Source organism: Eurosta solidaginis, chromosome X (genome assembly GCF_040869045.1).
Source record: "Eurosta solidaginis isolate ZX-2024a chromosome X, ASM4086904v1, whole genome shotgun sequence".
NCBI classification, from domain to species: domain Eukaryota; kingdom Metazoa; phylum Arthropoda; class Insecta; order Diptera; family Tephritidae; genus Eurosta; species Eurosta solidaginis.
This window is the reverse complement of record NC_090324.1, coordinates 2,455,721-2,482,046: the sequence shown is the minus strand read 5'-3', so window position 1 is coordinate 2,482,046 and position 26,326 is coordinate 2,455,721. Positions and strand designations below refer to the sequence as shown.

Genomic DNA, 26,326 nt, shown 5'->3' with positions numbered 1-26,326 from the left:
CTGTTTGTATGATTTTAATAATCGGGGATTGCCCATATTGCTTTTTCAAATGTATGAAAACATTTATTTGAAGCAATTTTTTTTAATTTTATAATTTATTTAATAATTTGGGAAATTCGTTGTAGTTCTATAAATAGAACGTAGCTGAATGCGTTTACAACCATTTCAATTATCGTAGGAGTGCGAGTTCGACTCCCACTCCCGGGAGAAAAGGATTTGAAGAGATTTACAAGGTATAATCGAAACAGCTGTCGCCTTGTCCGTCCTGATGTCACGTTGTTTAAATTTTTCCCAAATTATTAAATAAATTATAAAATTAAAAAAAATTGCTTCAAATAAATGTTTTCATACATTTGAAAAAGCAATATGGGCAATCCCCGATTATTAAAATCATACAAACAGACTAAAAAATTTACGTAAAAATTTGGCTTATTAAATTCTTTAAACAATGGAAAGCTATATTGAATGTGCGTTGTAACATCTCTACTAATTACTTTTAAGGTGATTGGAAGTGATTTTATTTTCCATTTGGGATTGCATATATGTGGATTTATTATACTGAATTCTGCACCTGTATCTATTATAAATTTAAGTTTTCTTACGTTGGTGTTTATTGTTATATAGAGTAATTTCTTAGACCGTCTAATTGAAAATTTTGTTCATTTTCATTGACTCCTATTTCCATAGGCTCTGCAGGCGGATTTCTATTATTATACAGTCTTTCATTATTGTTGTTATTATTTTGATTATAAAAATTACGTGAGCTACGATTCGTTCTATTTGTTTGGTTGCTATTAAAACTTGGCTGAACAAAAGAATTCAGTGGCATACTGTTATGGTTATTGTATCGCCCAGAATTATTAACATTACTGTTGCTGTACTGTGGTCTATGTTGTTGGCTAACATTACTGCTAATATCGTTTACTCTATCGTTATTACTGAACTGGTGCCTATGCTGTTGATTAACATAATTACTCAGATTGGTTTCTCTGTTCTGTTGTCTATGCTATTGAGTAGCATAAGGTCTCATGTTACTAACATTATGTTCAAAGTTATTATTATTTTTGTTAAACTGAGTACTGATAAAAAAGTGTGTTCGTTTGTTTGTATATTTCAAATAACCATTTGATTTTATAATATCATATGCATCTTTTAACGTTTTTGGATCCCTACTCACAATAATGCTTTTTACAGGTTCCGGTAAACCAAATTTAAATGAATTCAAGGCAATTCTGGCATTGTTTTCACTATTTATACTCAATGAACTATTTCCACTAAATTGTGATGCGTTATTTAATCGACATAATAATGTATTGAGTAAATTATAAAAAACCCCAATTGTACAATCACATCTACAAACTCGTATTTTATCAATTAATTCATCAACGGAATTTTTTTCGCCATTATTATCGATAAGAACTTTTCTTATTTCCGGCCAAGTGTCTGGATTCCCGTTGATTAAAATGGATCTTCTTGCACTCCCAATAATTTTATCTTTAATTTGGCCAATTAATAAAATTTTATATTCGTCAGCGGTAAAACTATTTAAAATTTGAACCATGGAGTCTATTCGATGTACGAAATTTGACAATGCGTCTCTATTTCCATCATAAGGAGGAATGCTATTTATGTTTGTCGAAATAAGTTTAAATTTAATATTGACATCTAAGTTCTCCATATTGAATATAATGAATTTACACTAAATGAATTTCTACAAAAATGATCAAAATATGGATTTGCTCTCTTTAATGTTAATTACGTACATATATAAATAAATATATACATTTGTACATATGAGTGGAAAAATACCTTTTGCTTCAACATTATTTCTTCTTAAGTTATTATACTTTATTTGTATTTGTTGCAATTGACGAGTTCGATCAAAGATGACTTTACCTACATGATGAGAAAATGATTGTTGTTGCTATTTGCTCCCCGTTTTTTTTTGTCTACTCAAAATGTGCCCAAGTTATTGATTGATGTTCTCTTGTTTTGTAATTGTTGTTATATTTAATTGCTGATGTATGTTCATATATGCACACGGATATTGAGTTCTTTATGCTGGTTTTGTTGTTTTTAATATTTAATTTTGATTTTTCAGTTAGTTCATTTCTCGTATTTGGTTAAATATTGCATGCTCTCTTCGAGTAGCACAAATAAAAACAAATTGCATGAAATCAATAGTTCTATCGAAGGTGACCTCCAAATCGCTTTTATCTTTTTACAGTTTCTAAGAATGCAAATTTTTCTTTCTTTCTCTTTTTTTTATGCTGTTTTCGTATAGCACAAATTAACTAAGAAAAAATATGCTTGTAATAAAGTTGTTGTTCCCTCACCAAGGTGACCTCCAAATTACCGTTTTTTTCTTTCTTTAGTTTTTAGAATAGAAATTTTTTCTTTCACATTTCTTGCTTTCTTGTATTTTTTATTTTTATTTTCGAGTGTTTTAAAACGTATTTTCTGCCCAATTTCACATAAATCACAATTTCTTTTCGAACGATTTTGCTGCTTTTTCGTGACTCAAAAACTTAGTTATTTATATTTTTTTTATGTAGAACTTCACGCTAATCACAATAAAATATATGTTTAAAACAAATATTCTTTTCGAACAATTTTGCTCATTATTCTTAAGTCAAAAAACGTAATTAAGTTTTTGGATATTTAAAATTTGAGTGCCAATCACAATAAAATTTGCGTTTAAAACATAAGGTCTTTTCGAACAATTTTGCTTTACTCAAACAATTTTTTTTTTATTTTGCAGTGCGTGTTAGGTTCGCGTAAGACTGCGCCAGAAATGATGCTAATGTCTTTATGTGTCAAAGAATTTTATTAACTGCTGATTATACAAAAATGTGTAGCATACATAAATCTTAAACGGAATTAGAAAATACAATTATTGAGAAAGAGAAAGTAAAGGAAGTAATGTAGGTATGAATGTATGTTCTGTGTTACATAGGTATGTATGTACGTGTTGATGTTAAATGTGAGTACGTATGTAAATAGTGGGTGTAATGAAAGAGAGTTTCAAATATAAGTAAGCTAAATAGGTAAAATAAAAATGAGAGTAAAACTACGCTTAAATTAAGAGTAAGATTAAATTTAGTAAGTATGTATAAGTAAATATAAGTAAGTATAAGCGTACGTAAGATTATAATGTAACTATATGCATGAGTGCTGACAAAAGCACACATACACGTGCATGTACATGCATGCACATGCATGTGGCGGTGATGGTGTGGGTGTCTTAAGTTAAAGTCGAGTATCGAGTATCGAATCGCAGAGTTGCATTAGGGGGATCGAAATCAGATGCGGAAAAGTTAGGCATCCTGCCTAAACATGCCGCCCCTTGCGATACGCAACATCGTTTTTACCCCCACCGATCTCCCACCGCTGAAAAGCAACGGGAAAAAACATTTGCATTAAAACTAAACTTAACCTAAATCGCGTATTTCCCCAGCGTAGCGGGTGACCGGGAGTCCTGCCCGACTTGCGCAGCATGCCACCGAAGCTAAGATGAAAGGAACGTTTATGATAAAGTAGGCGTGAATATTTCTTGCCATTTGATTATACATAATTCTTAAAATATATAGAATCCATAAAGTAATAGTGCTGGACTGACTGGCTGGACTGGAGACCGGCAAAATTTTGGTTTCTCCTTTTGTTGGACGGAGAGGCCGAGGTCTCCGTTCCAGCGTCTAACGTATCGTGTCGCTCTCGGGCGACTGCCTTTTTTTGTTGTAGGAAGTGTGGCATCTTATTGAGGTGCCAGGGCGAGTGGCCGTGAGGTTGGTTGGGTGATGATTATTAGTGCTGTCGGAATGGACGTGATTTCGAGCAGCTTATGCCTATTTAACAAAACCAGTAAGATTGCGGTGTGTGGGAGTTTGGAACGGACGTGATTCCAAGCCACCCGCGCAAAATTACTTGTTTTGGTGATAAGCGTGGGAGACTGGAACGGACGTGATTCCAAGCCACCCACCCATATCATTGCGTATTTAAGTTAGTCATTAGATATTTCATTATTGCGTATGAAAAAGGTTGTTATTTTAGTGACAAACGCATGTTAAAATAGATGAATAAAGCGAGTTTAAGCGGAGCGTAGAGGCCGACGAAGTTATGCATTTAATTTGGTGCGACAGCTCGAATAGCAAAAATCGGACTTAAATTCGAAAATCCACCAACTGCATGTGCTGATATGAAAATCAACCAACTGCGTGTGCTGGTTGAAAAAGTCTAGATGGTTTAAACTGAATATTAAATACAATTTCAGAAAGCAGAATTGTATTATTTACCATTCCCTGACATGAATTTTCAGGCTTGCGAAGCTGTTCACGACGCGTTCTATCTGCACGTACCATTATGCTAAATGCTACGTGCCAATGTGCCACCCTGTCGCGTGTTTATTTTTTTTTTTTTGATAGAGCTGATGTGGTGAATTTGCAGCATGCCAATGTATATACATTACGTATTTTTGTCATGCTAACTGGCGCACTAGTGCCGTAGAAAAGTTAATTTGTTTTCATTTCGGGACTTGTTCATTGCGAGAGTTCAATTCTTGACTTTTGTACCGAAGCCTTAATTCAGGAGGGTTCATGATGTTTGTAGTTGAAAACAACAAGTCCTGCCCCCGCCAGAAATATGACGAGGTCAAAAACAAAAAAAAAAACAAAACAAAAAAACAACCTTCTTTGTTTAAAAAAAAGTGGATAACTTTGTGAAGAGGGTACCGGTACTAGTACCGATTTTTGATAATTTTCGGTTTTCGGTACGTGATTGCACATTTTGTGTAACACTAATACGTGCATATATCTAAATAGGCAGACATGCGTATATATATAAATGGTGGACTTGTAAAATTCTGTGTGTTGAATTGAAAATTCCTATGAATTGGCATAACGGGATTACATCTCACGATTTTTCCGGTGCCTTTTCTTTCCTTCATAACTGCGCTAGGCGTGCGTACTCATATCGGAGAAAAAGAACAAAAAAAGATAAGTATTTGAACTCGCTGGTGATAGCCAATACAGTGCTCTAAAATAATAGCGTTTAGTGCATCCAATACATCTGCTGCTAATTTTGATAATAAATTATGGATATTGAGATATTGTCAACGGCGGGCTCTAGATCATACGGCAAATGCCACGTTTCCGCTAGTACCACAGTTGGCGATTTGCGGTATATCATGCATAAGCAATATGCAAATCGCCGGCCCGCTGTTTGTTTATCTTAACTTCTATGGGCGCCCAGCTATCATTTTGGCGGAGCAGCAGATAAACCTATGTCACCAACCGTACGTATTACCGCTGCGTGCTACACCGTACATTATGCCAAAAGAATTTTAAAGACCATTTTTGTGTACCGGTTCTCACATGCCACAATGCCTATACGAAATCTCTTCAAGACCTGCAGGTACTATTGGGGATTTACAGCTTATGTGTCATATCATGTAAATCATCCGTTATACACAAGTCCTTGCGTACTTCGAGTGTGGGGTTTCTTGGCGGCTTTTGCGATCCATTCATATGGCGCTACGCAACTTACGTCCGGCGGGCACGAAAGTACACGAAAGTACGACATATCCCAGTACCTGACGATAATCCTTTTACCAAGTTATTCAATTTGGTACCTTGCCCAAACTATACATACGAAATTGGCTCCTGGGTAGCATTTTCTCTAATGACCCAATGTTTACCAGCATTGCTCTTTGCTATTGATGGCGCCTTTCCAATGACCATGTGGGCTTGAGGCAAACGCCGCAATTACAAAAAGGAGTTTAAAGATGATCCCAAATGTCGCCATGCCATATTTCTATTTTTGGGGTAAAACATTATAATATCATCTGGGCAAAAAGTTTGGAAGGATGGTGAAAGAATTATTCCATTGCAATGCTGCATATTTGTTAAAGCTAAACATTTGAAAAAATTTAATCGTTATTGTCAGAGGTGTTAGAATTTCATCATAACTTGGTGTTTTAATGTTAGGAATAAAAATATAATTAAGGCATTCGTTTGTGTGCTGGTAATAAAATTTAGTGTTTTTTTTTTGTGAGGGGGGTGGCATGGTGGAGGTGTTTCTCTGTAAGGTATTGCCGCTTGTCTCATGGGTGGTTTGCTGATTGTACTCGTCTACTACTGCACAATACGCTATACGGTTGATACACACACATGATTAATAAGTCCGCCACAATGGCCTCTAGTCATATTTGGTGGCATAGCGGGACTCTTTGGTTCGTTATTGGATTCATTCCTCGGAGCAACGCTTCAATTCTCAGGCATTGACAAGGACGAAAAGATTGTCGAGTATCCGAACGGGCGTGTTCAACACATAAGCGGTTTACGTATTTTAGACAATCATAGCGTAAATTTAATATCGAGTGTTATAACTGGTGTAACGATGCCATTGATTGCTTTAAAATTTTGGCCTTTAGATTAAATAAACTTGGGGAAGTGAAAATATCTAGCAAGTGGCCATTTAGTGAGACTGAATAGAACATACTCATGGGATTCATGGGTTTCGTCACCTAACATAAACTAAATATTAATGGAGTGCGAATGCAAAATAACATTTTTAACCTTTTTATGCAGACTTCCTCACTTTATAGAGCTGGATGTATATGTATAAACATGCGTTTAGTCCTTTATATAAATACATACGCATTAAGTTTGGGTTTCAGTGCAATTGGCCACTTTGTTCGACAGGGTTGGACTATAGTCAACTTTAGCTGGAATTTAAATTTGCACCGAAAAAAACGTAAAATTAATCGCATACCAACAACGAATCTTAGACTTAATGTTTTTCTCCTCGTTTTATTAGTATGCTATTTAAACCCTTTTTTTTATTAAACGTGGCTATTAGTTGGCGGTTTTGTGTATCATCTTTCTTGTGGCTCCTCTCGCCGCTACCAAATAAGGGAAACTTTGCGTCAGTCTGCTACTTCCCCCCACCAGTGGTAAGGGGTAGCAGATACTGCGTGAAGTAATATAATGAAATGATTACCCCTTTTTTATGTTAGAACCTCGTTCAAGTCTGACACTTCCCCCCACCAGTGGAAAGGGGTATCAGATACTGTTCGAGGTAGGGAGAGTTACGCACTGTGATCTACTCTTCCGATTTCTACGACCTTTTGTAAGTCTGGTGCTTCCCCCCGCCAGTGGTAAGGGGTACCAGATACTGCTCAAGGTTAGGGATCTTTTTCCCATTTCCAATTTCTACCTTCGGCGGGGAAAGATTTTTCGCCCTGTTATGCCTATTTTCCGGATAGTGTCAGTGCAACGCAATATTATTTGCCTAAGTAATGTTGGACAACTCGAATCCATCCCCCTTTTGAAGCCATGTCTACATTGTTTTATTTATTTTTATTTATTTGGGTGAATAACCAGGGCGTTGGTTCGACAATGGAGAGCCTGGATGAGAGCGAGCGGGAGGAGTATGTGGTGGAGCGCATTGAGGCCAGGCGCACTCACAATGGGCGGACCGAGTACCTCGTGAGATGGGCGAGTTCGTGGGAGCTGGAGGAGAATTTGGGATGCCCGGCACTTATAGCAGCATTTGAGGATTCACTAAAAGCGGAAAACAGTAAGACACGCTCACCTATGCCGCCCGTCAACTTGTTTATTTCCCTTTCTTTCCTTCTTCAGTCGAACAAAAAACGGGTGATGCGTCTGGTTTCGACCGAGGACTAGAACCATATGCCATACATACATACATACATACAACGTCATCCACGGGTGAACTGATGTTTCTCATCCAGTGGAAGGGGGTTAACGAGGATGAGCTAGTGCCGGCGGAGCGGGCCCATGTGGAGTGTCCGCAACTGGTGATCCAGTTTTACAAGAATCATTTAACATGATCCTATGTCCCACTCACACAAAATTGCGCACACAAGCAACCCTACGTGAATATAAAATTTCGATGTCATTTAAGTTAATATGTAAAAAAATATGGATTTTGAGTACAAATTTTACAACCACTTAGTTGAGGTAGCTGCTGTGCACATACAACTGTGCATACAAGTGAACAGATAAGATCTTGTTTTCCTTTAGTATGTAAGAAAGGGGATGTAAATTGAATTTTTCTTGAGTGCCCCGGTACAGAAAGTAGATTTAGGTTAATATCTCTTGTTTCCAATAAAGTTAATACAAATGTCGTGCCGAACGCGATGTATTTGAAAATAGATTAGTTGGTTAATTATTTCAATATGTGTTGGCGAATTGAGGAGCGTTTGTAGAGTTAGCCCGGCCACAATAGAATTAATGATCCCACCCTCTTTATCTTGGTTGTTGGAGTTTGTGTTGGCGCAAGTGTGTAAAGGGTGCACATGAACCTATGGTCATAGCTGAATGGATGTTCGCGGCTAATGGTTCTTTCCATTACGGAATAGCGCATGGTGAGTAGGAAACGACGATTTCACATGTTTTTCAACAATATTTGACTGATGCTAATTTTAATTGTACTGATTGCAGTGCAAGCTGCATTAGTAATGTTATTGAAGCGGTTTAGTTATGTGTTTATACGTTTATAATATTTAGCAAGAAAAATAATATTACTTAAAAAATCTGCCCGTACAATGTAACTAAGAGCTGTAAACACTTTAAACATTTATTTTTTTGTAATAGGGATAATAACAAAGCTAATTTAATAGAAGCTTTAGATAGAAGGGGTATTCATTAGCAAGGCTCTTAATTCATGTAGCAATTGACATGAGTGCAAACTAACTTATTTATATGTAGATTAAGTTGTGTGTAATACTATATATGAGTACTGGCATAACTTATGATGTATCGTGGAAACGTTTCGACTTGCGTAGTTCCTTTTAGTATTCATGGAAATGTTCCGGGTGGATCGTTAATTTTAAATATAAAACGATTCCCCAGATTCTCAAATGGAGACGAATGTTGCGAACCTACGGAATAAATCAGTTAACATGCTTAATGAGTAAATTTCTTTATGGTATCTCCTTGAAGCGATTTACCAATCGGGGTTTTGACGTGGAACGATGAATTTGAAATCGGTTTATGTTTCGGTTGTTGATTACTTGGTGTCGATACTTTTCATAAATCCTATGCTCAACAGTATTCGAATGACGATGCGTATTGCAGGTTTTATTTTATTGTTGGCCTCGGAATTTTGTCGAGCGCGTAGGTGTTCTGTGATCCTCGCTCAGGGTGAGCGCGTGAATTTGGGGTGGTTTAGTTCAGCCCCCCCTCCCCCCCTTAATCTTATTAAAAAAAACTAATTTGCCTTTTGGTTTGCGAGCTTTTGGCAAGCTCTTCCGTGTCTTCGTGCATATCGCTCCCTTTCCCCATTGCCCACCAGTAGTAAGGTTTAGGATTCCCCCCAATTGACTCGACACGAGACCGGGGGTAGAGAATTAGAGAAAAAAACACACGATATACATGGCTCGGGAGAAAACACATTCAGGAGTAGCGGGGCATCATGGCGCATAATTGAAATGCGTCTTTTTGTCCGCGCTCCCCTTCCCCATTGCCGTCGCGTAGTAAGATGTAGGATCGCCCTCCGGTAGACTCGCACCATCATGAGACCGGGGGGTTGATTATAATTAGGGCCTCGGGAGAGACACAAGCTTAGGGATAGCGGGGCATCACGGCGCGTGGTTGATATGCATCGCCGATATTTTCTTAGTTACCGGAAACTGTGTAGAACGTTCAAAAGTTGAAAAACGAGAGCGAAATGTAGCGTATACTGCAAGCTTTAACGTTGTTTGAACGTCACCGATTCCGGAGATTTCCTGATTAGATATTTGTAGCTTCATCTGCAAGCGTTTAGCGGTTTCTTCAGTAATAAAATTTACTTCTGAATAAGAGTCTAACAGAGCCCGAACGGGTTGGAAAATCCCAAAACTGTCTTTCATTAGAATTATGGCTGTTGGGATAATAGCCCTTTTTTGTGATCGTATCACCATAGCGACTGGTAGAGTTGACTCAGAAGCCTGCTGAGCAGTGCTAGGCTTTGCATCGGAACTCGGCGAAAATATATGTAAGTGTGTATGATGCATGCCTTTACAAACACGACATTTAAATTTGGAAGTGCATTTTGCTACAGAGTGGCCTTTTCGAAAACAATTTATGCAAAGACCTGAGCGCTTCAAAAATTCAGATCTACTTGACACAGGAAGAGCTAAAAACGAGGTACAATTTCCCAATGTGTGTTCTACTGTTTGACAATAAGCACATGTTGAATGAGAATGCACAAATGTATGTGAAACCTTTTTTGAATGCAACCTTTGTTTCGAGTCAGGAGTATGATCAGTAGACTCCGTTGGTGTGGCATGACTCTGTGGTGTTACCGTATTATAAGATATTTGTACTTATGTACACGCCATAATAAGTCTAACTTGAAATGCATAAACAAATGAATTTCACTTTCGAACACACACAAATTACTCATAGCGGCAAAATTAAGTTACATTGAACCCAGTGGGGGCCATATCCATTTACAGTTGCTTAACCCGTAAACCTAACTGAATGACAACGTCAGTTTGGCGGTGCGACTGACCAAACATTATTACATAGTTAGGTAATAAGAATATTGTATTGAATATGTATATAGAAATAGAATGTAGTTATTTTTAGTGTGTAAGTATTGTACAAAATATTGTAATAGTATCGTAAGTAGAATTCCTATAAAAGGAACGCATTTGTTAATAAAAGGGAATCTGATGTCTGCGCTGAACATTAGCACCAATAAATTACAATTTTGTTTTAAATCTACAAACATACCCTTACATGGCGATCCTGCCAGCCTGATCAAAAATTGACAAAACTGCTAAAGATCTTGCTGGAGGAAAAGATCCTGACAGATTTGGGTAAAAATCTGAAAGGTCCTGCCAAGTTTAAAACATAGAGAAAAATTTTTTTTGAGATCATGCTCGATAAAAATCCTGCACAGAAAAATTGAGCAATAATTACATCGCAAGCTAGATCAACCCAACGTAATTTGATCAACCCAACGTAATTTGCACTTATGGCAAACACGAATAAACTCATGGTGGTTATTTGGATCAATTAGTTATGAACGTTTGTTTGAAGAAAAATAACGGAAGCTCAGTAATAAATTAAACGCATAAATGGAGTGGAATAACCATAATATCTGGCCAAACACTAAATAAATGCAGAGTAGCAAACCAGTAGGACATAATTGGAATAAGACTGGCAACTAATATTATATGGCAAACCAACAGGACATAATGGACAATACGACTGGCAGCGAATGTTATGTATATTAAGTATATTTAAATAATTAAAATTTTTAGAATAACTTGGGCGGCCCTGTGACGCTTAACCATTGGCAAAAATTACATTTTTGCCTAGGATTTTTTTTGTACAATAGGAGATATTAGAAATAATTTAAACCAACACAAAAAAAATATATATGTAAAAACTTAAAGAAAGAAAAAAGAATTAATGAAACGTAAAGTAAATATTCAATATTTAAATAGATTGAAATGCTTAGGTTGTTTTCGTAAAGCTTCTTAAATACCCTGCTAACTCTCGTTACATATACACAGTTTCAGTTATTTCCTTTGTTGTGAACGGAATAACAACAGAAGAGGAATTCCATAAAATTTTTGAGAAGTGTGAAAACACAATCAAAGATTTTATAAAGATTTCAGAAAAAATTTAGAAAAATAAAAAAGCAGACAAGCAAGGTCCGAAACCGATCACTATAGAAGGGTATCGACAAAGGAACAGATTGAACAAAACAGAAGAAATACCAAACGTTCCTGCCCCAAAATCCAAAGAAGGAAGCGGGGAGGTAAAAAATTTAAAAAAAGAAAAGAAATAGCCGAAACTTGCAAGATTTTGAACGTTACAACAAATAGAGCAGATAGGATTAAGGTAAAAGAAAAAATCCAAGAATTAAGGAAAATAAACAAAAATACACAAAAAAAAAACTTCTCCTTTGTCCAATTTACTCAACTTGATAGAAAATGGTTAGGAAAATTCATTAAAATGCCTCGGTGGACTAAAATAGCTCAAGGCATAATGATGGCAATATCAAGCTATGAATTTGGTAAGGAAACCATTTAAATAAAATAAGTAAATGGCAAGATATCCATGACAAATTATCAGAAGAAAAAATTAAAGAGAAAAAAGCATATAAATGCATAAATAAAAATACCACGATAAAACCAGAAACTACAGTTAAACACTTAAACACAATCGTAGAATCCATAAATAATAAAGGACAGGTAATCAATAAGGTAAATAATATACTCACTAAAGAACACCAAAACGAAGCTTACCAGTTATTTTCACACGCACGTGACAAATTAATATACTCATTAGCGAGATACAACATAGAAATACCCATACCAACTACTATAGAGGAAAATCTTCAAGTTGATTTTAGCTCATTTCTAACCGAATCCTCACGAACCCGCACCTTTTCACCAACATTAAGTCAAAATTCATCGGTGGAAGAACATAAACCAGTAAATATCCCATACATAAACGTTACAATGGCACAAACAGTAGTAGAATTTATCAACACTGCCTCATCAGTGCTGCCAGAGTTTGATGGCAAGCCTGAAAATTTGCACAGTTTCTTAGATGCACTTGATATTCTAGACCAAATCAAGGATAGTCATGAAGCCTTAGCGATAACCATGATAAAGACCATGCTAAAAGGCACGGCAAGAAACTTTATAAGTAACGAGAATACAATCACACAAATAAAACTAAAATTAACAAGTAAGGACGGGACTGTCTTCGGCTGTGCCGAAGACTTCATACCTATCATGAATGGGGCTGAACAATAATCTTATCCCGTTCGTAATCTCCGAATAATCGGATGTATAAGATAAGAATAAAATAAACAAGTAAGGAGATAAATATAAAATAAACAAGTAAGGAAGGCTAAGTTCGGGTGTAACCGAACATTACATACTCAGTTGAGAGCTGTGGAGACAAAGTAAGGGAAAATCACCATGTTGTAAAAAGAACATAGGGTAACCCTGGAATGTGTTTGTATGACATGTGTATCAAATGGAAGGTATTAAAGAGTATTTTAAGAGGAACTGGACCATAGTTCTATAGATGGACGCCATTTGGGGATATCGCCATAAAGGTGGACCAGGCCTGACTCTAGAATTTGTTTGTACGATATGGGTATCAAATGAAATGTGTTAATGATAATTTTAAAAGAGCGTGGGCCTAAGTTCTATAGGTGGACGCCTTTTCGAGATATCGCTATAAAGGTGGACCAGGGGTGACTCTAGAATTTATTTTGTACGATATGGGTACCAAATGAAAGGTATTATTGAGTATTTTAAAAGGACGTGGGCCTAAGTTCTATAGATGGACGCCGTTTCGAGATATCGCCATAAAGGTGGATCAGCGGTGACTCTAGAATTTATTTTGTACGACATGGGTATCAAATGAAAGGTATTAATGAGTGTTTTAAAAGTGCGTGGGCTTAAGTTCTATAGATGGACGCCGTTTCGAGATATCGCCATAAAGATGGACCAGGGGTGACTCTAGAATTTGTTTGTACGATATGAGTATCAAATGAAAGGTGTTAATTAGTATTTTAAGAGGGCGTGGGCCTTAGTTCTATATGTGGACGCCTTTTCGAGATATCGCCATAAAGGTGGACCAGGAGTGACTCTAGAATTTGTTTGTACTAAATGGGTATCAAATGAAAGGGAGTGGGCCTTATTCTATATGTGGACGCCTTTTCGGAATATCGTTATAAAAGTGGACCAGGGTTGACTTTAGAATGCGTTTGTACAATATGGGTATCAAACGAAAGGTGTTAATAAGTGTTTTAAAACGGAGTGGCCCTTAGTTCTATAGGTGGACGCCTTTTCGGAATATCGTTATAAAAGTGGACCAGGGGTGACTCTAGAATGCGTTTGTACAATATGGGTATCAAATGAAAGGTGTTAATGTGTATTTTAAAAGGGCGTGGGCCTTAGTTCTATAGGTGGACGCCTTTTCGAGATATCGCCATAAAGGTGGACCAGGGGTGACTCTAGAATTTGTTTGTACGATGTGGGTATCAAATGAAAGGTGTTAATGAGTATTTTAAGATGGCGTGGTCCTTAGTTCTATAGGTGGACGCCTTTTCGAAATATCGCCATAAAGGTGGACTAGGGGTGACTCTAGAATTTGTTTGTACTATATTGGTATCAAATGAAAGGTGTTAATGAGTATTTTTAAAGGGAGTGGGCCTTAGTTCTATAGGTGGACGCCTTTTCGGAATATTGTTATAAAAGTGAACCAGGGTTGACTCTAGAATGCGTTTGTACAATATGGGTATCAAACGAAATGTATTAATAAGTGTTTTAAAAGGGAGTGGGCCTTAGTTCTATAGGTGGACGCCTTTTCGAGATATCGCCATAAAGGTGGACCAGGGGAGACTCTAGAATTTGTTTGTACGATATGGTTATCAAATGAAAGGTGTTAATGAGTATTTTAAAAGGGCGTGCGCCTTAGTTCTATAGGTGGACGCCTTTTCGAAATATCGCCATAAAGGTGGACCAGGGGTGACTCTAGAATTTGTTTGTACGATATGGGTATCAAATGAAAGGTGTTAATGAGTATTTTAAAAAGGAGTGGGCCTTGGTTCTATATGTGGACGCCTTTTCGATATATCGCCATAAACGTGGACCAGGGGTGACTCTAGAATTTGTTTGTACCATATGGTTATCAAATGAAAGGTGTTAATGAGTATTTTAAAAGGGCGTGGGCTTTAGTTCTATAGGTGGATGCCTTTTCGAGATATCGCCATAAACGTGGACCAGGGGTGACTCTAGAATTTGTTTGTACGATATGGGTATCAAATGAAAAGTGTTAATCAGTATTTTAAAAGGGCGTGGGCCTTAGTTCTTAAGGTGGACGCCCTTTCGAAATATCGCCATAAAGGTGGACCAGGGGCGACTCTAGAATTTGTTTGTACGATATGGATATCAAATGAAAGGTGTTAATGAGTATTTTAAAAAGGAGTGGGCCTTAGTTCTATATGTGGACGCCTTTTCGAGATATCGCCATAAACTTGGACCAGGGGTGACTGTAGAATGTGTTTGCACGATATGGGTATCAAATTAAAGGTATTAATGAGGGTTTTAAAAGGGAGTGGCCCTTAGTTGTATATGTGAAGGCGTTTTCGAGATATCGACCAAAATGTGGACCAGGGTGATCCAGAACATCATCTGTCGGGTAACGCTAATTTATTTATATATGTAATACCACGAACAGTATTCCTTCCAAGATTCCAAAGGCTTTTGATTTCGCCCTGCAAAACTTTTTCATTTTCTTCTACTTAATATGGTAGGTGTCACACCCATTTTACCAAGTTTGTTTCTAAAGTTATAATTTTGCGTCAATAGACCAATACAATTACCATGTTTCATCCCTTTTTTCGTATTTGGTATATAATTATGGCATTTTTTTCATTTTTCGTAATTTTCGATATCGAAAAAGTGGGCGTGGTCATAGTCGGATTTCGGCCATTTTTTACACCAATACAAAGTGAGTTCAGATAAGTACGTCAACTGAGTTTAGTAAAGATATATCGATTTTTGCTGAAGTTATCGTGTTAAGGGCCGAGCGGAAGGACAGACGGTCGACTGTGTATAAAAACTGGGCGTGGCTTCAACCGATTTCGCCCTTTTTCACAGAAAACAGTTATCGTCCTAGAATCTAAGCCTCTACCAAATTTCACAAGGATTGGTAAATTTTTGTTCGACTTATGGCATTAAAATTATCCTAGACAAATTAAATGAAAAAGGGCGGAGCCACGCCCATTTTGAAATTTTCTTTTATTTTTGTATTTTGTTGCACCATATCATTAGTGGAGTTGAATGTTGACATAATTTACTTATATACTATAAAGATATTAACTTTTCTTTTAAAATTTGAATTTAAAAAAAATTTTTTTTAAAAAGTGGGCGTGGTCGTTCTCAGATTTTGCTAATTTTTATTAAGCAGACATATAGTAATAAGAGTAACGTTCCTGCATTATTTCATCATGATATCTTCAACGACTGCCAAATTACAGCTTGCAAAACTTCTAAATTACCTTCTTTTAAAAGTGGGCGGTGCCACTTTTACTAGCGGTGCAATTTTACTAGTTTTCTCTTCTGCGTCATAAGCTCAACTCACCTACCAAGATTCATCGCTTAATCCATATTTGGTAATGAATTATCGCACTTTTTCGATTTTTCGAAATTTTCGATATCGAAAAAGTGGGCGTGGTTATTGTCCGAAATCGTTCATTTTAAATACCGATCTGAGACGAGTGCCCAGGAACCTACATACCAAATTTCATTAAGATACCTCAAAATTTACTCAAGTTATCGTGTTAACGGACAGACGGACGGACGGACGGACATGGCTCAATCGAATTTTTTTTCGATACTGATGATTTTGATATATGGAAGTCTATATCTATCTCGATTCCTTTATACCTGTACAACCAACCGTTATCCAATCAAAGTTAATATACTCTGTGAGCTCTGCTCAACTGAGTATAAAAATAGGTAGGTACTTTGTGTGAGGATGCAAAGTTTCAGGTTTTTTGTGGTCTGAATGTAAAAACTATGACTACGAATCACGTATTTCAAAAATATATGACGTAAACGTAACTATTTGAGGAAATTTGATGAATTTTGAAGCTTCCATCCGTAAAAAAGGGGCAAAAATGACAGTTTATTTGAAGTATATAATATATATACCACCGGTCTCTATGATTTTTCAGACAACAATATATGCTATATACGTAAGCATTTGGTGAAATTGAAATCTTCTAGCTGTTAAAACGCGGCAGAAATTGCGCAAAGTTTCTTATCTGAACAATCGGTTGTATGAGATATATACTATGTATACCACCGATCTCAATAATTTTTTCAGACATCAATATATGCTATACACGTAAGCATTTGGTGAAATTTGAAGCTTCTAGATGTTGAAACGTGGCCGAAATAACAAACAAAAAAAATATATATTTACTATATATATATACTATATATGCCATCATATACATATATATTATATATATCACCGATCGCTATGATTTTTTGACACAACAATATATACTATATACGTAAGCAATCAGTGAAATTTGAAGCTTATAGCTGTTAAAATGGGGTAGAAATAGCGAAAAGTTTCTTATCTGAACAATCGGTTGTATGAGATATATACTATATATACAACCGATCTCTATGATTTTTACAGACAACAATATATGCCATATACGTAAGCATTCGGTGAAATTTGAAGCTTCTAGCTGTTAAAATGGGACTAAAATTGCGAAAATATATATATATACTATATATACCACCATATATATACTATATATACCACCGATCTGTATGATTTTTTCAGACAACAATATATGCTATATACGTAAGCATTCGTTGAAATTTGAAGCCTCTACCTCTTAAAATAGGGCGGTAATTACGAAAAGTTTCTTATCTGAACAATAGGTTGTGGGGGATATATATTATATATACGACCGACCTCATCAATTTTTTCAGGCAACAATATGTGCAATATATGAAAGTGTATGGTGAAGTTTGAAGCTTCAATCTGTTAAATTGAGTAAGATATTACAAAAATCCCCTTTTTCTGAAAAATCGGTTTTATGGAGGATATATGCTATAGTGGTCCGATCCGGCCGGTTCCGACAAATGTCTAATCGGACGCCCAAATACACCCGTTCACCAAATTTTATCAAGATATCTCAAAAATTGAGGGACTAGTTTGCATACACAGACAGACAGACGGACATGGCTAAATCAACTCAGCTCTTCAACCTGATTATTTCGGTATACTTAATGGTGGGTCTATCTATTTTCCTTTAAGGACTTACAATTTTGGGTTTCGTGACGAAATTAATATACCATTTCATTTTCATGAAAGGTATAAAAACTGCAATCAAAGGCCAATCAGTAGAAGTCTTGACAGCAAAACTCCTGAATATCCAAAAGCGTAACAAAACTGCAAACCAATACACTGAGGAGATAGAAAAGATAACTAGGTCATTGGAGGGAGCCTATATCTCAGACGGATTAAACCCACACTTGGCAACGAAATATGCTACCCAAGCAGCAATCAAAGCTATGTGTAAGAACTGCTCCAATGATAAAGTGAAAATGATTATGCAGGCGGGTACTTTCACAACAATGAACGACGCAATTTCAAAGTTCACAAAAAGCTGCACGGAAATCACAGGCAGCTCGAACACAATTTAAAGTATACGGCAACAAAATCAATACCGAAGTAAATTCCGCGGAGGTTACCGAAGTAACGACTATGGGAAGTACTGAGGCAGAAGGTTTAGACCACTGCCGAGATACAACAATAATTCGAGAATAAATAACAATGCTCAAAGAGGACCACAAACCCAAAATGACAACAGACAATACAATCAGACGCGTAAAAAGATACCTTACATACGTGAATAATCCCGGGAAAATTAAAGAAATTCTGCAAAAATATCATGACGATTCTATTAGTGATGGCCACCCAGGAATAAAGCGCATGACAAATAAGATCAAGCAGAAATATAGCTGGCTAAACATGAAAAATGACGTAAAAAATACGTAAAGGGCTGCATCCACTGTCAAGAAAAATAAAATAAATAAGCATATCAAAGAGCCAATGACAATAACGGAGACACCTCCGAAGGCTTTCGATATAGTTGAGATCGATACGGTCGGACCATTACCGAGATCAATAAGTGGAAACGAATACTCACTTACCATTACATGCGATCTCACCAAATATTTGGTAACAATCCCAGTCCCGAGCAAACATGCGATAACAGTTGCTAAAGCTATATTCGAGCATTTCTTTTTGATTTATGGTCCCATGAAAACAATTCTAACAGATATGGGAACCGAATACAAAATTAACTTATTCGAAGAGCTGTGCAAATTGCTAAAAGGCGTTCAAATGCAAAAAATCTTTTACGCGCACCGTCAATGGAATTTCCAAGGGCTGTTGGAGATTCCTTAAATGGTAGGCGCACTTGCAATCGGCCTTCGGAGTGTACGAAAATATTAGATTGAAAATGTTCTTCACATGCTTTCTCTTCTTCGGATAGTTGCGGTGGCAGCGAAGTAATCGCTTCTACTTCCCAGAATTTGCGCAGTAATGGCTCTACAGATTCCACTTCTCTCACCACATTGCACGTTAATGGCTGAGTTATTGGTTGCTTACATTGTCCGCCTACAACCCATCCTAGAGAAGTGTTGACTAAAAATGGCAAACCGTTGCCTAGAGTTTGCTTTTCTTCGCGCAAAATATCAAAGCAGACCTCACTAATCAGTACATCGATTTTTTGAGGTTTGTAAAACAATGGATCAGCAAGATTAATTCCTTCAGGAATAGTCCAATTTTTTGAAAAAATATATTCGCTAGGCTGCATCGACGATATTTTCTTAGTTACCGCAAACTGTGCAGAACGTTCAAAAGTTGAAAAACGAGAGCGAAATGTAGCATACACTGCAAGCTTTAACGTTGTTTGAACGTCACCGATTCCGGAAATTTCCTGATTAGATGTTTGTCGCTTCAGCTGCAAGCGTTTAGCGATTTCTTCAGTAATAAAATTTAATTCGGAATAAGAGTCTAACAGAGCCCGAACGGGTTGGAAAATCCCAAAACTGTCTTTCATTAGAATTATGGCTGTTGGGATAATAGCCCTTTTTTGTGATCGTATCACCATAGCGACTGGTAGAGTTGACTCAGAAGCCTGCGGAGCAGTGCTAAGCTTTGCATCGGAACTCGGCGAAAATATATGTAAGTGTGTATGATGCATGCCTTTACAAACTCGATATTTAAATTTGGAAGGGCATTTTGCTACAGAGTGGCCTTTTCGAAAACAATTTATGCACAGCCCTGAACGCTTCAAAAATTCAAATCAACTTGACACAGGAAGAGCTAAAAACGAGGTACAATTTCCCAATGTGTGTTCTGCTGTTTGACAATAAGCACAAGTTGAATGAGAATGCACAAATGTATGTGAAGCCTTTTTTGAATGCAACCTTTGTTTCGAGTCAGGAGAATGCTCAACTCCGTTGGTTTGGCATAACTCTGTGGTATTACCGTATTATAAGATATTTGTACTTATGTACACGCCAGAATAGGTCTAACTTGAAATGCATAAACAAATGAATTTCACTTTCGAGCACACACAAATTACTCATAGCGGCAAAACTAAGTTACATTGAACCCAGTGGGGGCCATATCCATTTACAGTTGCTTAACCCGTAAACATAACTGAATGACAACCTCAGTTTGACGGTGCGACTGACCAAACATTATTACATAGTTAGGTAATAAGAATATTGTATTGAATATGTATATAGAAATAGAATGTAGTTATTTTTCGTGTGTAAGTATTGTACAAAAATATTGTAATAGTAAATTAAGTAGAATTCCTATAAAAGGAACGCATTTGTTAATAAAAGAGAATCTGATGTCTGCGCTGAATATTAGCACCAATAAATTACAATTTTGTTTTAAATCTATAAACATACCCTTACATGGCGATCCTGCCAGCCTGATCAAAAATTGGCAAAACTGCTAAAGATCTTGCTGGAGGAAAAGATCCTGACAGATTTGGGTAAAAATCTGAAAGGTCCTGCCAGTTTAAAACATAGAGAAAAATTTTTTTGAGATCATGCTTGATAAAAATCCTGCACAGAAAAATTTAGCAATAATTACATCGCAAGCTAGATCAACCCAACGTAATTTGGACTTATGGCAAACACGAATAAACTCATGGTGGTTATCTGGATTAATTAGTTATGAACGTTTGTTTGAAGCAGAATAACGGAAGCTCAATAATAAATTAAACGCATAAATGGAGTGAAATAACCATAATATCTGGCCAAACACTAAATAAATGCAGAGTAGCAAACCAGTAGGACATAATTGGAATAAGACTGGCAACTTATATTATATGGCAAACCAACAGGACATAATGGACAATTCGACTGGCAGCGAATGTTATGTATATTAAGTATATTTAAATTATTTAAATTTTTAGAATAACTTGGGCGGCCCTGTGACGCTTAACCATTGGCAAAAATTACATTTTTGCCTTGGATTTTTTTTTTTGTACAATAGGATATATTAGAAATAATTTAAACCAACACAAAAAAAATATATATGTAAAAACTTAAAGAAAGAAAAAAGAATTAATGAAACGTAAAGTAAATATTCAATATTTAAGTAGATTGGAATGCTTAGGTTGTTTTCGTAAAGCTTCTTAAATACCCTGCTAACTCTCGTTACATATACACAGTTTCAGTTATTTCCTTTGTTGTGAACGGAATAACAACAGAAGAGGAATTCCATAAAATTTTTGAGAAGTGTGAAAACACAATCAAAGATTTTATAAAGATTTCAGAAAAAATTTAAAAAAACAAAAAAGCAGACAAGCAAGGTCCGAAACCGATCACTATAGAAGAGTATCGACAGAGGAACAAATTGAACAAAACAGAAGAAATACCAAAAGTTCTTGCCCCAAAAATCCAAAGAAGGAAGCGGGGAGGTAAAAAATTTAAAAAAAAGAAAAGAAATAGCCGAAACTTGCAAGATTTTGAACGTTACAACAAATAGAGCAGATAGGATTAAGTTAAAAGAAAAAATCCAAGAATTAAGGAAAATAAACTAAAATACACAAAAAAAAAACTTCTCCTTTGTCCAATTTACTCAACTTGATAGAAAATGGTTAGAAAAATTCATTAAAATGCCTCGGTGGACTAAAATAGCTCAAGGCATAATGATGGCAATATCAAGCTATGAATTTGGTAAGGAAACCATTTAAATAAAACAAGTAAATGGCAAGAAATCCCCGACAAATTATCAGAAGAAAAAATTAAAGAGGAAAAAGTATATAAATGCATAAATAAAAATACCACGATAAAACCCGAAAGTACAATTAAACACTTAAACACAATCGTACAATCCACAACTAATAAAAGACAGGTAATCAATAAGGTAAATAATATACTCACTAAAGAACACCAAAACGAAGCTTACCAGTTATTTTCACACGTACGAGACAAATTAATATCCTCATTAGCGAGATACAACATAGAAATACCCATACCAACTACTATAGAGGAAAATCTTCAAGTTGATTTTAGCTCATTTCTAACCGAATCCTCACGAATCCGCACCTTTTCACCAACATTAAGCCAAAATTCATCGGTGGAAGAACATAAACCAGTAAATATCCCATACATAAACGTTACAATGGCACAAACAATAGTAGAATTTATCAACACTGCCTCATCAGTGCTGCCAGAGTTTGATGGCAAGCCTGAGAATTTGCACAGTTTCTTAGATGCCCTTGATATTCTAGACCAAATCAAGGATAGTCATGAAGCCTTAGCGATAACCATGATAAAGACCAAGCTAAAAGGCACGGCAAGAAATTTTATAATTAACGAGAATACAATCGCACAACTAAAACTAAAATTAACAAGTAAGGACGGGACTGTCTTCGGCTGTGCCGAAGACTTCATACCTATCATGAATGGGGCTGAACAATAATCTTATCCCGTTCGTAATCTCCGAATAATCGGATGTATAAGATAAGAAATATATAGTGAACAGATCTACATACCTAAACGATTTTTAAGATAAATATAAAATAAACAAGCAAAAAGGGGACTGTCTTCGGCTGTGCCGAAGACTTCATACCTTTCATGAATGGGGCTGAACAATAATCTTATCCCGCTCGTAATCTCCGAATAATCGGATGTATAAGATAAGAACTATATAGTGAACAGATCTACATACCTTAACGATTTTTAAGATAAATATAAAATAAAAAAACAGGTAGGTACTTTGTGTGAGGATGCAAAGTTTCAGGTTTTTTGTGGTCTGCGTGTAAAAACTATGACTACGAATCACGTATTTCAACAATATATGACGTAAACGTAACTATTTGATGAAATTTGATGAATTTTGAAGCTTCTAGCCGTAAAAAGGGGGCAATCATTAGAGTTTATATGGGGTATATAATATATATACCACCGATCTCTATGATTTTTTCAGACAACAATATATGCTATATACGTAAGCATATGGTGAAATTTGAAGCTTCTAGCTGTTAAAATGGGGAAGAAATTGCGCAAAGTTTCTTATCTGAACAATCGGTTGTATGAGATATACACTATATATACCACCGATCTCAATGATTTTTTCAGACAACAATATATGCTATACACGTAAGAATTTGGTGAAATTTGAAGCTTCTAGCTGTTAAAATGGGGAAGAAATTGCGCAAAGTTTCTTATCTGAACAATCGGTTGTATGAGATATATACTATATATACCACCGGTATCTATGATTTTCTCAGACAACAATATATGCTATAAACGTAAGCATTTGGTGAAATTTGAACATATCTAAACGATTTTTAAGATAAATATAAAATAAAAAATAGGTAGGTAATCTGTGCGAGGATGCAAAGCTTCACGTTTTTTGTGGTCTACATGTAAAAACTATGACTACGAATCACGTCTTTCAAAAATATATGACATAAACGTAACTATTTGATGAAATTTGATGAATTTTGAAGCTTCTAGCCGTAAAAAAGGGGCAAAAATGACAGTTTATATGAATTATATAATATATATACCACTGATCTCTATGATTTTTTCAGACAACAATATATGCTATATACGTAAGCATTTTGTGAAATTTGAAGCTTCTAGCTGTTAAAATGGGGCAGAAATTGCGCAAAGTTTCTTATCTGAACAATCGGTTGTATGAGATATATACTATGTATACCACCGATCTCAATGATTTTTTCAGACATCAATATATGCTATACACGTAAGCATTTGGTGAAATTTGAAGCTTATGGCTGTTAAAATGAGGCCGAAATCGCAAAAAAAATATATATATACTATATATATATACTATATATACCATCATATATATATTATATATATCACCGATCTCTATGATTTTTTGACACAACAATACATACTATATACGTAAGCAATCGGTGAAATTTGAAGCTTATAGCTGTTAAAATGGGGTAGAAATTGCGAAAAGTTTCTTATCTGAACAATCGGTTGTATGAGATATATACTATATATACAACCGATCTCTATGATTTTTTCAGACAACAATATATGCTATATGCGTAAGCAATCTGTGAAATTTGAAGCTTATAGCTGTTAAAATGGGGTAGAAATTGCGAAAAGGTTCTTATATGAACAATCGGTTGTATGAGATATATACTATATATACAACCGATCTCTATGATTTTTTCAGACAACAATATATCCTATATACGTAAGCAATCGGTGAAATTTGAAGCTTATAGCTGTTAAAATGGGGTAGAAATTGCGAAAAGTTTCTTATCTGAACAATCGGTTGTATGAGATATATACTATATATACAACCGATCTCTATGATTTTTTCAGACAACAATATATGCTTTATACGTAAGTATTCTGTGAAATTTGAAGCTTCCAGCTGTTAAAATGGGGCAAAAATTTGCGAAAATATATATATATATATATACTATATATACCACCATATATATACTATATATACCACCGATCTTTATGATTTTTTCAGGCAACAACATATGCTATATACGTAAGCATTCGTTGAAATTTGAAGCCTCTAGCTCTTAAAATAGGGCAGTAATTACGAAAAGTTCCTTATCTGAACAATCGGTTGTGGGGGATATATACTATATATACGACCGATATCATCATTTTTTTCAGGCAACAATACGTGCAATATACGAAAGTATATGGTGAAGTTTGAAGCTTCAATCTATTAAATTGGGTAAGATATTACAAAAATCCTCTTTTTCTGAAAAATCGGTTGTATGGAGGATATATGCTATAGTAGTCCGATCCGGTCGGTTCCGACAAATGTCTAATCGGACACCCAAATACACCCGCTCACCAAATTTTATCAAGATATCTCAAAAATTGAGGGACTAGTTTGCATACAAACAGACAGACGGACAGACGGACATGGCTAAATCAACTCAGCTCTTATTTCGGTATACTTAATGGTGGGTCTATCTATTTTCTTTTAAGGACTTACAATTTTCGGTTTCGTGACGAAATTAATATACCATTTCATTTTCATGAAAGGTATAAAAATAGGTAGGTTCTTTGTGTGAGGATGCAAAGCTTCACGTTTTTGTGGTCTGCATGTAAAAACTATGACTACGAATCACGTATTTCAAAAATATATGACGTAAACGTAACTATTTGATGAAATTTGATGAATTTTGAAGCTTCTAGCCGTAAAAAAAGGGGCAAAAATGACAGTTTATATGAGTTATAATGTATGATACCACCGATCTCTATGATTTTTTAAGACGACAATATGTGCTATATACGTAAGCATTTTGTGAAATTTGAAGCTTCTAGCTGTTAAAACGGGGTAGAAATTGCGAAAAGTTTCTTATCTGAACAATCGGTTGTATGAGATATATACTATATATACAACCGATCTCTATGATTTTTTCAAACAACAATATATGCTATATACGTAAGCAATCGGTGAAATTTGAAGCTTATAGCTGTTAAAATGGGGTAGAAATTGCGAAAAGTTTCTTATCTGAACAATCGGTTGTATGAGATATATACTATATATACAACCGATCTCTATGATTTTTTCAGACAACAATATATGCTTTATACGTAAGTATTCTGTGAAATTTGAAGCTTCTAGCTGTTAAAATGGGGCAAAAATTTGCGAAAATATATATATAATATATATATACTATATATACCACCATATATATACTATATATACCACCGATCTTTATGATTTTTTCAGGCAACAACATATGCTATATACGTAAGCATTCGTTGAAATTTGAAGCCTCTAGCTCCAAAAATAGGGCAGTAATTACGAAAAGTTCCTTATCTGAACAATCGGTTGTGGGGTATATACGACCGATTCTCATCAATTTTTTCAGGCAACAATATGTGCAATATAAAAAAATATATGGTGAAGTTTGAAGCTTCAATTTGTTAAATTGAGTAAGATATTTCAAAAATCCTCTTTTTCTGAAAAATCGGTTGTATGGAGGATATATGCTATATTGGTCCGATCCGGCGGTCCGACAAATGTCTAATCGGACACCCAAATACACCCGCTCACCAATTTTATCAAGATATCCCAAAAATTGAGGGACAAGTTTGCATACAAACAGACAGACGGACAGATGGACAGACGGACATGGCTAAATCAACTCAGCTCTTCAACCTGATTATTTCGGTATACTTAATGGTGGGTCTATCTATTTTCCTTTAAGTACTTACAATTATCGGTTGTATGGAGGATATATGCTATAG

General features: G+C 35.7%; 1 protein-coding gene and 1 pseudogene across 1 annotated transcript in view; both read left to right on the top strand.

Moving 5' to 3' along the window:
- Nucleotides 1-26,326, top strand: part of Ca-alpha1D (Ca[2+]-channel protein alpha[[1]] subunit D) — a 6,221,746-nt gene that overhangs the window by 4,567,074 nt on the left and 1,628,346 nt on the right. The window lies entirely within an intron of this gene.
- LOC137234325 (very-long-chain enoyl-CoA reductase pseudogene) lies at nucleotides 5,090-6,432 on the top strand (annotated as a pseudogene).